Raw genomic sequence first — 11,323 nt, 5'->3', positions numbered from 1 at the left:
ATTTGTACTATTTTCTACACTGTAGAATAATAGTGAAGACATCACAACTATGAAATAACACATGGAATCATGTGTTAAACAAATCAAACTATATTTTATATTTGAGATTCTTAAAATAGCCAACCTTTGCCTTGATGACAACTTTGCACACTCTTGGCATTCTCTTAACCAGCTTCACCTGGAATGGTGGGCTTTTGCATAGATGGTGCTCCATCTATGGCGGGACAGAGGGCAGGCCTCTGGAGTTATGAATGTGTCTCCCTCTGCCAGATGGATGAATTGTACGATACACCGAGAGCAACTGGTGGCAAAAGAGCTGAGCACAGAACATGAAAATATACTGCAGCAGGTAACTTCGATTGTAAACTACATCAAACTACATCCACTGCACGCAGGCCCGTTAGCAAAACTATGTGGAGATATGAGATCAGAGCATGACAATGTTCTATTTCACACCAAGGCTTGTTGGTTATCGAGGGGCAGTGTTGTAAAAAATTGCAGGGGAAATACAAAAGCACTCTACAGATGAGTAGAATGCTTTCCCTCAGCTGTGCATGTTTCTAATAGCAAACAGCATCAGTCGGTAAGTTTCCCACATGAGTGATGGCTGCTCACCTCCAACGCTTGGAAGAGCACTTTGGGGCCTACTTACCAATCTGTTTGAATGTGGTCCTGGCTCAGTTGACATGCCGGTAAGTGAAATCGAATAGCTGATCGAGCTGTCATCTGACCGAATGCATTCACAGGTCACTACGGATTAATTTTGTCTCCTGACTCAATGGGAATAGCCTACACTGTCTGAGCATTAATGCCACGTTCAAAACAACTGTGGACTCGGATATCTCCGGCGTTCGACTTCAGTGCGTTCAAGAAAACTGGCAACTCAGACAAAAACGAGCTCAAAAATATTTTCGAATGGTAATCCAACTCGGGATCTCTGGGCCTCTTTCGAGTGCTCAGAATTTCCGACATGAAGATCACTGACCTTGTGATTTGACCTCACCTTTTTCAGAGTTTCCAGTTGTTTTGAAAGCACGATTAAAGCTGGTTTCAGCGCTTTTACCTGCAATAAAACCAAATATCAATCCAGTTGGGATGTTACAGCAGAGATGAGGTGCGCACTGTTGACAACGCCCCTGAGTAACGTGGTGAAGAGACATTATGTCAGACTAATTTGCAATTGATTGTCATAGCCCCACATTCAAAGTATGTGATGGTAAGTTGAGAAGAAAATCGGTAATACTGTTTTTCAATTGACTGCCATAGCCCCAAATAAAAAAGTAAACACTGGCTGTTAATTACATCATCTTTTTCACATGGTTGGGGTCGTGAGAATTTTCTGATTTCAAAATGGGGTTGTGGGCCAAAAACGTTTGGGAACACCTTCCGCAGAGGCACCCACTCCACCAAGTTTAAGGAGTTTTGGAGATCATTTCACATGAGAGGTGACAAAAAAACTAAAAGTAGATTTACCTAACTTGGTGGAGATTGAAGGGATCTCCAGGGTTAGCCATCCCTTAGTCCAGGTCTGGAAATGTATTCGTCTGAAGGTTAACAATGAGGTAAGTTATGGTGGAAGTTTATGCACGAGGGCTTTATAAACAAAAAGAGTGCAATGCATCGATATACGAGACTTCAAAGAGGGCCAGCCTACTTTCTGATACAAAATGCAATGATGTCAACTGAACCTTCCGCTCGTAATAAAGCGCAATGCGCTATGATAAACTGCGCACAATGGCTTCAAACAGTGACAGCTGCATTCATATAGACGATATCGCCATAGTAAATAACCGGAATGAATGTTGACTGAATTACTTGTTTTCTGCTATTTAACTAAAGACATAACCTGTTCCTATAGAAGAAGGCTATTTTAATTCTTAATTTCTTAACTTACTCATCAACATGCTTTTTGAAAGCTAGCTTTTGTCAATCCAGAGGACCAGATATTTATAAGCAGGGACATGGCCAATGAGGGCATCATCCAAAGCACATACTGTATATGCATAAATGATCACATTTTGAGGGAGTGATTTGGAAAATAACATATACTTGGTTTTACCTGCATTAAGTACCAATTTCAGTTCAACAAAGGCTTTCTGCAGAGCAATAAAGGCAGATTGAATCTCTGACAGAGCCTGGTCACCTGTGGGGGCAATAGCATACACCACATTGTCATCTGCATACAGGTGAAAGTAATATTTTACAGATAAACCAATATTGTTCATGTAAATAGTGAAAGGAACCGGACCAAGTATCAATCCCTGTGGGACACCTTTTGTTACGTCCAGAAAACCCAATTCAACACCAGTAAACACACACTGTGTGTTGTCCTTTAAATACTTTTCAAACAGACTACATGCAGCCTGGACTATACCAATTGATGAAAGCCTCTGAATAAGTATTGAGTGGTCCGGAGTGTTGAATGTTTTAAACGGGTCAATAAAAAGGGTTGCACAGTGTTTCATTTTAAACCAAAGAAGTAGCAGAGATGGTGTTATGACCTGGTCTGAAACCTGACTGGTGTACATTTAGTATACATTTTCTAGTTAAAATAGATCTAAGTTGAGTATTTACAAAGGATTTTCAAATTGTTGCTAGGGAAGAGAGTTTGCAAATGGGGCGATAATTATTTAAGTCACATGGGTCACCACATTTTTGAAAGGGGAGTACATGGGCCACCTTCCAGACCCTGTGGATGGTACGAGAAACAATTATACAGTGGGGCAAAAAATATTTAGTCAGCCACCAATTGTGCAAGTTCTCCCACTTAAAAAGATGAGAGAGGCCTGTAATTTTCATCATATGTACACTTCAACTATGACAGACAAAATGGAGAAAAAAAATCCAGAATATCACATTGTAGGATTTTTAATGAATTTATTTGCAAATTATGGTGGAAAATAAGTATTTGGTCACCTACAAATTTCTACAATTTCGGTCACCTACACACCTACGATTTCTGGCTCTCACAGACCTGTAACTTCTTTAAGAGGCTCCTCTGTCCTCCACTCGTTACCTCTATTAATGGCACCTGTTTGAACTTGTTATCAGTTTAAAAGACACCTGTCCACAACCTCAAACAGTCACACTCCAAACTCCACTATGGCCAAGACCAAAGAGCTGTCAAAGGACACCAGAAACAAAATTGTAGACCTGCACCAGGCTGGGAAGACTGAATCTGCAATAGGTAAGCAGCTTAGTTTGAAGAAATCCACTGTGGGAGCAATTATTAGTAAATGGAAGACATACAAGACCACTGATTATCTCCCTCAATCTGGGGCTCCACGCAAGATCTCACCCCGTGGGGTCAAAATGATCACAAGAACGGTGAGCAAAAATCCCAGAACCACACGGGGGGACCTAGTGAATGACCTGCTGAGAGCTGGGACCAAAGTAACAAAGCCTACAATCAGTAACACACTACGCCGCCAGGGACTCAAATTCTGCAGTGCCAGACGTGTCCCCCTGCTTAAGCCAGTACATGTCCAGGCCCATCTGAAGTTTGCTAGAGAGCATTTGGATGATCCAGAAGAAGATTGTCATATGGACAGATGAAACCAAAATATAACTTTTTGGTAAAAACTCAGCTCGTCGTGTTTGGAGGACAAAGAATGCAAAGAGTTGCATCCAAAGAACACCATACCTACTGTGAAGCATGGGGGTGGAAACATCATGCTTTGGGGCTGTTTTTCTGCAAAGGGACCAGGACGACTGATCTGTGTAAAGGAAAGAATGAATGGGGCCATGTATCGTGAGATTTTGAGTGAAAACCTCCTTCCATCAGCAAGGGCATTGAAGATGAAACGTGTCTGGGTCTTTCAGCATGACAATGATCCCAAACACACCGCCCGGGCAACGAAGGAGTGGCTTCGTAAGAAGCCTTTCAAGGTCCTGGAGTGGCCTAGCCAGTCTCCAGATCTCAACCCCATAGAAAATCTTTAGAGGGAGTTGAAAGTCCGTGTTGCCCAGCAACAGCCCCAAAACATCACTGCTCTAGAGGAGATCTGCATGGAGGAATGGGCCAAAATACCAGCAACAGTGTGTGAAAACCTTGTGAAGACTTACAGAAAACGTTTGACCTCTGTCATTGCCAACAAAGGGTATATAACAAAGTATTGAGATAAACTTTTGTTATTGACCAAATACGTATTTTCCACCATAATTTGCAAATAAATTCATAAAAAATCCTACAATGTGATTTTCTGGATTTTTTCCCTAATTTTGTCTGTCATAGTTTAAGTGTACCTATGATGAAAATTACAGGCCTCTCTCATCTTTTTAAGTGGGAGAATTTGCACAATTGGTGGCTGACTAAATACTTTTTTGCCCCACTGTATGGTTAAAAATATGTATTAAAGATTCTGCAATCAGAGGAGCAGAAAGCTGCAGAAAGAAAGGATCAAGCAAATCAGTCCAAGTGGATTTTTGTTTTTACATCATTGCCCAAGGCGTTTAGCACATCACAAGCAGAAGGTTGTTGAAATGAAAATAAAGATTCACTATAAGTTGATGGAACTTCCATCGAGACAACTAGAGGCTGGGAGAGGGGCAGGCAGTCGACTGGCTGACCAGGATCAATTAAACCCCAATTTATGAAATTTATGAAAAAATCCTACAGCGATAAAATGCTGATTAAAAGCATCCCTTACAGGTATCTATTTTTTCCTCAGTACATCAGAATGAATCAGCGTAATTGTGCCATTGGAACTGCAACGAAAGGTGTATATTTAGTGCCCTCTCCTGGCTATTTTGGCCATAGCAGTCTGTCATGAAACTCATAGAAGAAACAGAACCCCAAATGCTGGGTCGTATTCACTTTTCCAGTAAGAAATACTTGTTTTTCTTTTCCATTGTGAAAGGTTTTGCTACAGTGTGCACTGATGAATAGGACCCTGTTTCATTATGAATGATAGGAGGTCAGTTACAAATCTGTGCTTCATCAGTAGAATCTATTCAGTCATTGCATTGTAACCATGGTTCTGGGATAAGTCAAAATTCTTATTAATGCTCAAGACAATTAAATCCCCAAAATCCATAGATTACTTATCAACAGGTTGGGGTAAGATTGAACCTTGGTGTGAACATAAAGCTACCCAGCTAACAATTTCTAGGGTAAGAAAACGTTTTTGTAATGTTAACCGTAATGTTCCCCCAATATTTGAGTGTCCAGTTTTCCGTTAGTTACGGGAACATTCTATCCTTGTTAGCAAAAGTCTTTTGAGAAACTTTTATCATGTGTTTGTGTTAAAGTCGGGTATGTTAATGACAAGCAGAACTTATCTAGAACATGGTTACAATGTTCTCAGAATATACAACCTTAATGTTTTACAAGAACATTTCTGTGTCCAGTTTGAGGGTTATGAGAATATTATATCAACATCCCACCAAGCATACACAGAACATGGTTGCCATCTTCTCCGAATGTAAGATATTAATGTTATTGACAAGTTTCATGGGAACGTTGCAGGAACATTTCTGTCAATCAGTTGTCAGGACGTCACCTGAAGCCGCAAAGAAACGTTCAAATGTTTTTAAATAGAAATTACACATCACACCGTGTTGCTGTTGCCAAGGCAATCAAAGCCCTGATTGGTGAACCACTGATCCATTCAAAGCTCTTTGTCTGTTGGCAAGGTTAGAGATACTCACACTAGATGTCTTCACAGGTCCAACTTTCCCACCTCGACCCGATGTGAATAATTATTTGTTTTAAATATTGAGACCCGTTCGGAACAGGCCCGAGGACAACTAGTCCCGTTCCATATAGACCTGGTCGGATCCAGACCCGATCCAATCCGAGTGAGGGAAGCAGCAGAAAATACATTTTTTAAGCTACTTTATTAAGCGGAGATGATAAAGTGCAGGAGGAGGTTGAGAGAGGTACCGCTCTAGCAGGCGGTGAAAGGGTCGTACTGTGAGCGAGTGACACTGGGAGCAGGGAAGAGGGAGGGGGGAGCAGGGAAGAGGCAGTGGGGAGCAGGGAAGAGGCAGTGGGGAGCAGGGAAGAGGGAGGGGGGAGCAGGGAAGAGGCAGTGGGGAGCAGGGAAGAGGGAGGGGGGAGCAGGGAAGAGGGAGTGGGGAGCAGGGAAGAGGGAGGGGGGAGCAGGGAAGAGGGAGGGGGGAGCAGGGAAGAGGCAGTGGGGAGCAGGGAAGAGGGAGGGGGGAGCAGGGAAGAGGGAGGGGGGAGCAGGGAAGAGGGAGGGGGAAGCAGGGAAGAGGGAGGGGGGAGCAGGGAAGAGGCAGTGGGGAACAGGGAAGAGGGAGGAGGGAAGAGGGAGGGGGGAGCAGGGAAGAGCGAGAGATGAGAGATAGCCACCAACCAAGCCAACTCCTGCTATAGATTATAGATATAGATTAAGAGCTGCCATAGCTAGGTTATTTATCATCAAATATGATGACGTCGTACCTGTCTTGATTGCATCAAACCGGGAGAAGCTAGTTAAGCTAGCTAACGTTAGCTAGCTAGGCTAATTGAGGCTGCAGTGCATGCGCTTTCGCTTCCTACAGTTACAATAACAACAACTCCATTCAGAATATTAAGTAGCAGCCTACCTATTGACTTTTGGTCGTTGTAGCCTATCCTCCTCCTTTAACATTTAATTCCGTCATTTTAATTCCATCTTCCATTGATTAGATATCTCTTAACTTTTGCCACACGTGGAGACTCTATGACTGTAGCCTATTGCCGCTTTGATGACTTATGATAGGCCAACAACAACAACAAGCTACACACGCCACGCTCCACTGTCATGAAAAGCAAGAGCAGCAGCTTAAATTATACAATGTATCACTCTCGCTCTATACTGCAGCAGTCGCGTTGGGATCTGTACGGGCACTTCCAGACAAGTCAGTCTGAACCGGCCCAGACCATGGGACACAGGTGGATCCGTGAAGACCTATAGAGTAGGGTGACTCCCCTAGCAGGTCTACCAAGTCTAGGCCACCAGCACCAAGGGCAAATACCTTAACCACTGCCCCAATAAGGAATATCTCTAGGGCATTTTCTTATTGAGCTAGTATAGTTAGGCCCTGTCCAGAATAAACCCTAATCCCTTCTCCTTTGGCACTTGTGTAGATTTGAAATAAACTTGATAGGTGTAAGCAACAAGGTGAATGCACTTTAAAGTAAATCTCAGCTCTGTTAAAATTACACTCAAGAAAATATTTTATTGATCATTGTGATTCAGGAGTATCTTTGAAACAGGTTAATATGCCCACCAATGTTAGACAACTATACGGAAAGCCCTTAAATTGCTGAAATATGCAAATAAAATCAATGATGAGAGAATAGTCAGATTAAATACCTGATACAGGACATTGACATGATGGCATAGCAGGAAGATCAGAGTGCTGTAGAACTCGAATTAGAATAAAATAAAATAAAATTAGATTAGATTTGTCACATGCTCCAAATACAACAGGTGTAGACCTTCCTGTGAAATGCTTACTTACAAGCCTTTAACCAACAATGCAGTTCAAGAAATAGAGATAAGAAAATATTTACAAAATAAACTAAAGTAAGAATAGTCAAATAAAAAGTAACACAATAAAATTAACGAGGCTATATACAGGGGGTACCGGTACCGAGTCAATGTGCGGGGGTACAGGTTAGTCAAGTAATTTTGTACATGTAGGTAGGGGTAAAGTGACTATGCATAGATAATAAACAGCGAGTAGCAGAAGGGGGCGGGGGGTCAATGGGGTCAAATAGTCCGGGGGTCATTTGATAAATTGTTCAGCAGACCTATGGCTTGGGGGTAGAAGCTGTTAAGGAGCCTTTTGATCCTAGACTTGGCGCTCCGGTACCGCTTGCCGAGTGAGAACATGTTGAATAATCATTTCTTTATAAATGAACCTGCTCAATGTAATCATGTGTGTCAAATATGTAAGTTGAAAACACTGTATGTGAGTATCCCTTGCCAACAGACAAAACTGGCTTGGCTTGGCAAGAGTAATGTGATGTCTAATTAATGTTTTTGGGGACACAAATGTTCTCGCAACGTCCCATGAAACGTGTCTAGAACATTAATATCTTATGTTCTGAGAACATGGCAACAATGTGCTGTGTATGTTTGGTGGGACGTTAATGGAATATTGTCCTAACCCACAGAAAACTGGACACATGAATATTCTTGCAACATAAAACTTGTCTATATGTGAAATTATGAGAAGTTCTAGAACATGAATATGTTAAATTATGAGACATTCTATTTGAAATTAAGGGAAGGTTTTCTTGGAAATATTCCAAGCACATTCCTATAAAAACGTTAGTTGACTTATGAGACTTAAGGGAATGTTCTCTAAAGTTATGGGAATGTTTGTTGTTAACTGGGAAGGGTTAGGGCTAGCTGAATTATGGCTGTAAATACAATGTATTACCATTTTACGGCTAGGGCTAAGTCTTTTATCCTACTTTCTATCCTACTCCTCTTTGGGACCTGTAAGGTGCAGGAGCCAGGTTCTGGGAAGCTCTGGCTCAATTTAACTACTGCTAATAAAAACAATTAACAGACTCCTAACTTTCTTTTTCTGCTTGTGATGACCATAAACTGCCACTAGATGGTGACATGGACTGAAAATATATTACATGTTGGCGTGCTAAATTCTTTGTTACACGTTACATTCTCTGGATAAATGTCAGCCAACCTAATATGCTCCCTTGACACTGGTTTATCAATGAGACGCACAAGACATGCTGGACAATGTTGGGATCCATGAGTGTGTGTGTGTGTACGTGTCCTTGTCTGCCTTCTTTTGCCTGTGTGTGTGGTGTGTTATTCTGTCTGCCAGTCTGTCTCCCCTATATCTTGCTGTGTGTTAATAATGACAGACTGTTTTTTTCTTACCCTCCTTTCTTCTTCCCTCGCTCAATCTCTCTCTGTCTCTGTCTTGGAGGGACTCCAACGGAAATGTGCAGGACAAAGAAAGACTTTGGTAGAGGTATATCTGGCCCCACTTTTTAACATCTATCTGTCTCCCCCTCTCCATCCCTCATTTCCACCTCTTTTCCTCTATCTACTGTATAATTGACCCTCTCCAAATCTATTCCTCCTTTTCTCCCTTACCGTAGGAAGATAATTCATCATGACAGTCCATCACTCCAGTCAACCATTGGTTAGCCAGTCAACCTGCTCTGACAAGCTGGCACAACATCAGCTATGGTAAGTGGGATGAAATGTTATCAGAGCTTCTTATAATTTATTATATGTTGCCCTGTTGGTTTGCTGATGTCCCCATCAGCCCATAATTGAGGCTAACTGTATACAGTTGACACTCGTTTTTCAACCACTCCACAAATTTATTTTTAAGAAACAATAGTTTTGGCAAGTCGGACATCTACTTTGTGCTTGATATAGGTAATTATTCCAACAATCGTTTACAGACAGATTATTTCACTTATAATTCACTGTATCACAATTCCAGTGTGTCAGAAGTTCACATACACTAAGTTGACTGTGCCTTTAAACAGCTTGGGAAATTCCAGAAAATGATGAAAATTATGTCATGGCTTTAGAAGCTTCTGATAGGCTAATTGACATCATTTGAGTCAATTGGAGGTGTACCTGTGGATGTATTTCAAGGCCTACCTTCAAACTCAGTGCCTCTTTGCTTGACATCATGGGAAAATCAAAAGAAATCAGCCGAAGACTTCAGATTTTTTTTTTTTAGACCTCCACAAGTCCGTTTCATCCTTGAAAGCAATTTCCAAATGCATGAATGTACCACGTTCATCTGTACAGACAATAGTGTGCAAGTATCAACACCATGGGACCACGCAGCCGTCATACCGCTCAGGAAGGAGACGCGTTCTGTCTCCTAGAGATTAACGTGCAAATCAATCCCAGAATAACAGCAAAGGACCTTGAGAATATGCTGGAGGAAACAGGTACAAATGTATCTATAGCCACAGTAAAACAAGTCCTATATCAACATAATCTAAAAGGCCGCTCAGCAAGGAAGAAGCCACTGCTCCAAAACCGCCATAAAAAGCCAGACTACGGTTTTCAACTGCACACGGGGACAAAGATCGCACATTTTGGAGAAATGACCTCTGGTCTGATGAAACAAAAATAGAACTGTTTGGCCATAATGACCATCATTATGTCTGGAGGAAAAAAGGGGAGGCTTGCAAGCCATAGAACACCATCCCAACCGTGAAGCTTGCTTTGCTGCAGGAGGGACTGGTGCACTTCACAAAATAGATGGCATCATGAGGTAGGAAAATTATGTGGATATATTGAAGCAACATCTCAAGACATCAGTCAGGAAGTTAAAGCTTGGTTGCAAATGGGTCTTCCAAATGGACAATGACCCCAAGCATACTTCCAAAGTTGTGGCAAATTTGCTTAAGGACAACAAAGTCAAGGTATCGGAGTGGCCATCACAAAGCCCTGACCTCAATCCTATAGAAAAATTGTGGGCAGACTGAAAAAGAGTGTGTGAGCAAGGAGGCCTACAAACCTGACTCAGTTACACCAGCTCTGTCAGGAGGAATGGGCCAAAATTCCCCCAACTTATTGTGGGAAACTTGTGGAAGGCTACCCAAAACATTAGACCCAAGTTAAACAATTTAAAGGCAATGCTACCAAATACTAATTGAGTGTATGTAAACTTCTGACCCGGGAATGTGATGAAAGAAATAAAAGCTGAAATAAATCACTCTCTCTACTATTATTCTGACATTTCACATTCTTAAAATAAAGTAGTGATCCTAACTGACCTAAGACAGGGTAATTTAAAATTATTAAATGTCAGGAATTGTGATAAACTGAGTTTAAATGTATTTGCCTAAGGTGTATGTAAACTTCTGACTTCAACTGTATGTGAGGGTTAAAAGCATCAGTTTCAGTGATTTACTGTAGAGTGTAGACAGACAGACAGACAGAACGGCCTGGCTGTCTGACCATCTACTCCCCACCATGCTGAACTGCTCTCCCTGTCTGTCTCGCACCATGGAGGAGACTACACTGATGAGAGTTACGCCGTGCGTGTTTGATGAGAGTTGCAGACACACGCGGTGCGTGTTTGTGTGTGTCCGTAGAGATATCCTCTTCTTCAATAGGTGTTCTGTAGGCCTCCACACACCATGAAGGACAAGTTCCTATTTTATCTACATACGCATATACACACACACACACACACACACACATACACAGCACTGTCTCCCAATTGGAAAATGATCCCCTACGAAAACGTATTTGAAATACTATATTCAAATACCTGGGTGAATGCCGCATTCACATGCTAGTCGGAAATAGGAAACTCTGAAATGTTTGACTTGCTAACTGGTTGAACATGGCACGTGTATAACTACAGCCAGTTA

Source organism: Oncorhynchus clarkii, chromosome 6 (assembly GCF_045791955.1).
Source record: "Oncorhynchus clarkii lewisi isolate Uvic-CL-2024 chromosome 6, UVic_Ocla_1.0, whole genome shotgun sequence".
Classification (NCBI taxonomy): Eukaryota; Metazoa; Chordata; class Actinopteri; order Salmoniformes; family Salmonidae; genus Oncorhynchus; species Oncorhynchus clarkii.
Note: the sequence above shows the minus strand (reverse complement) of the source record.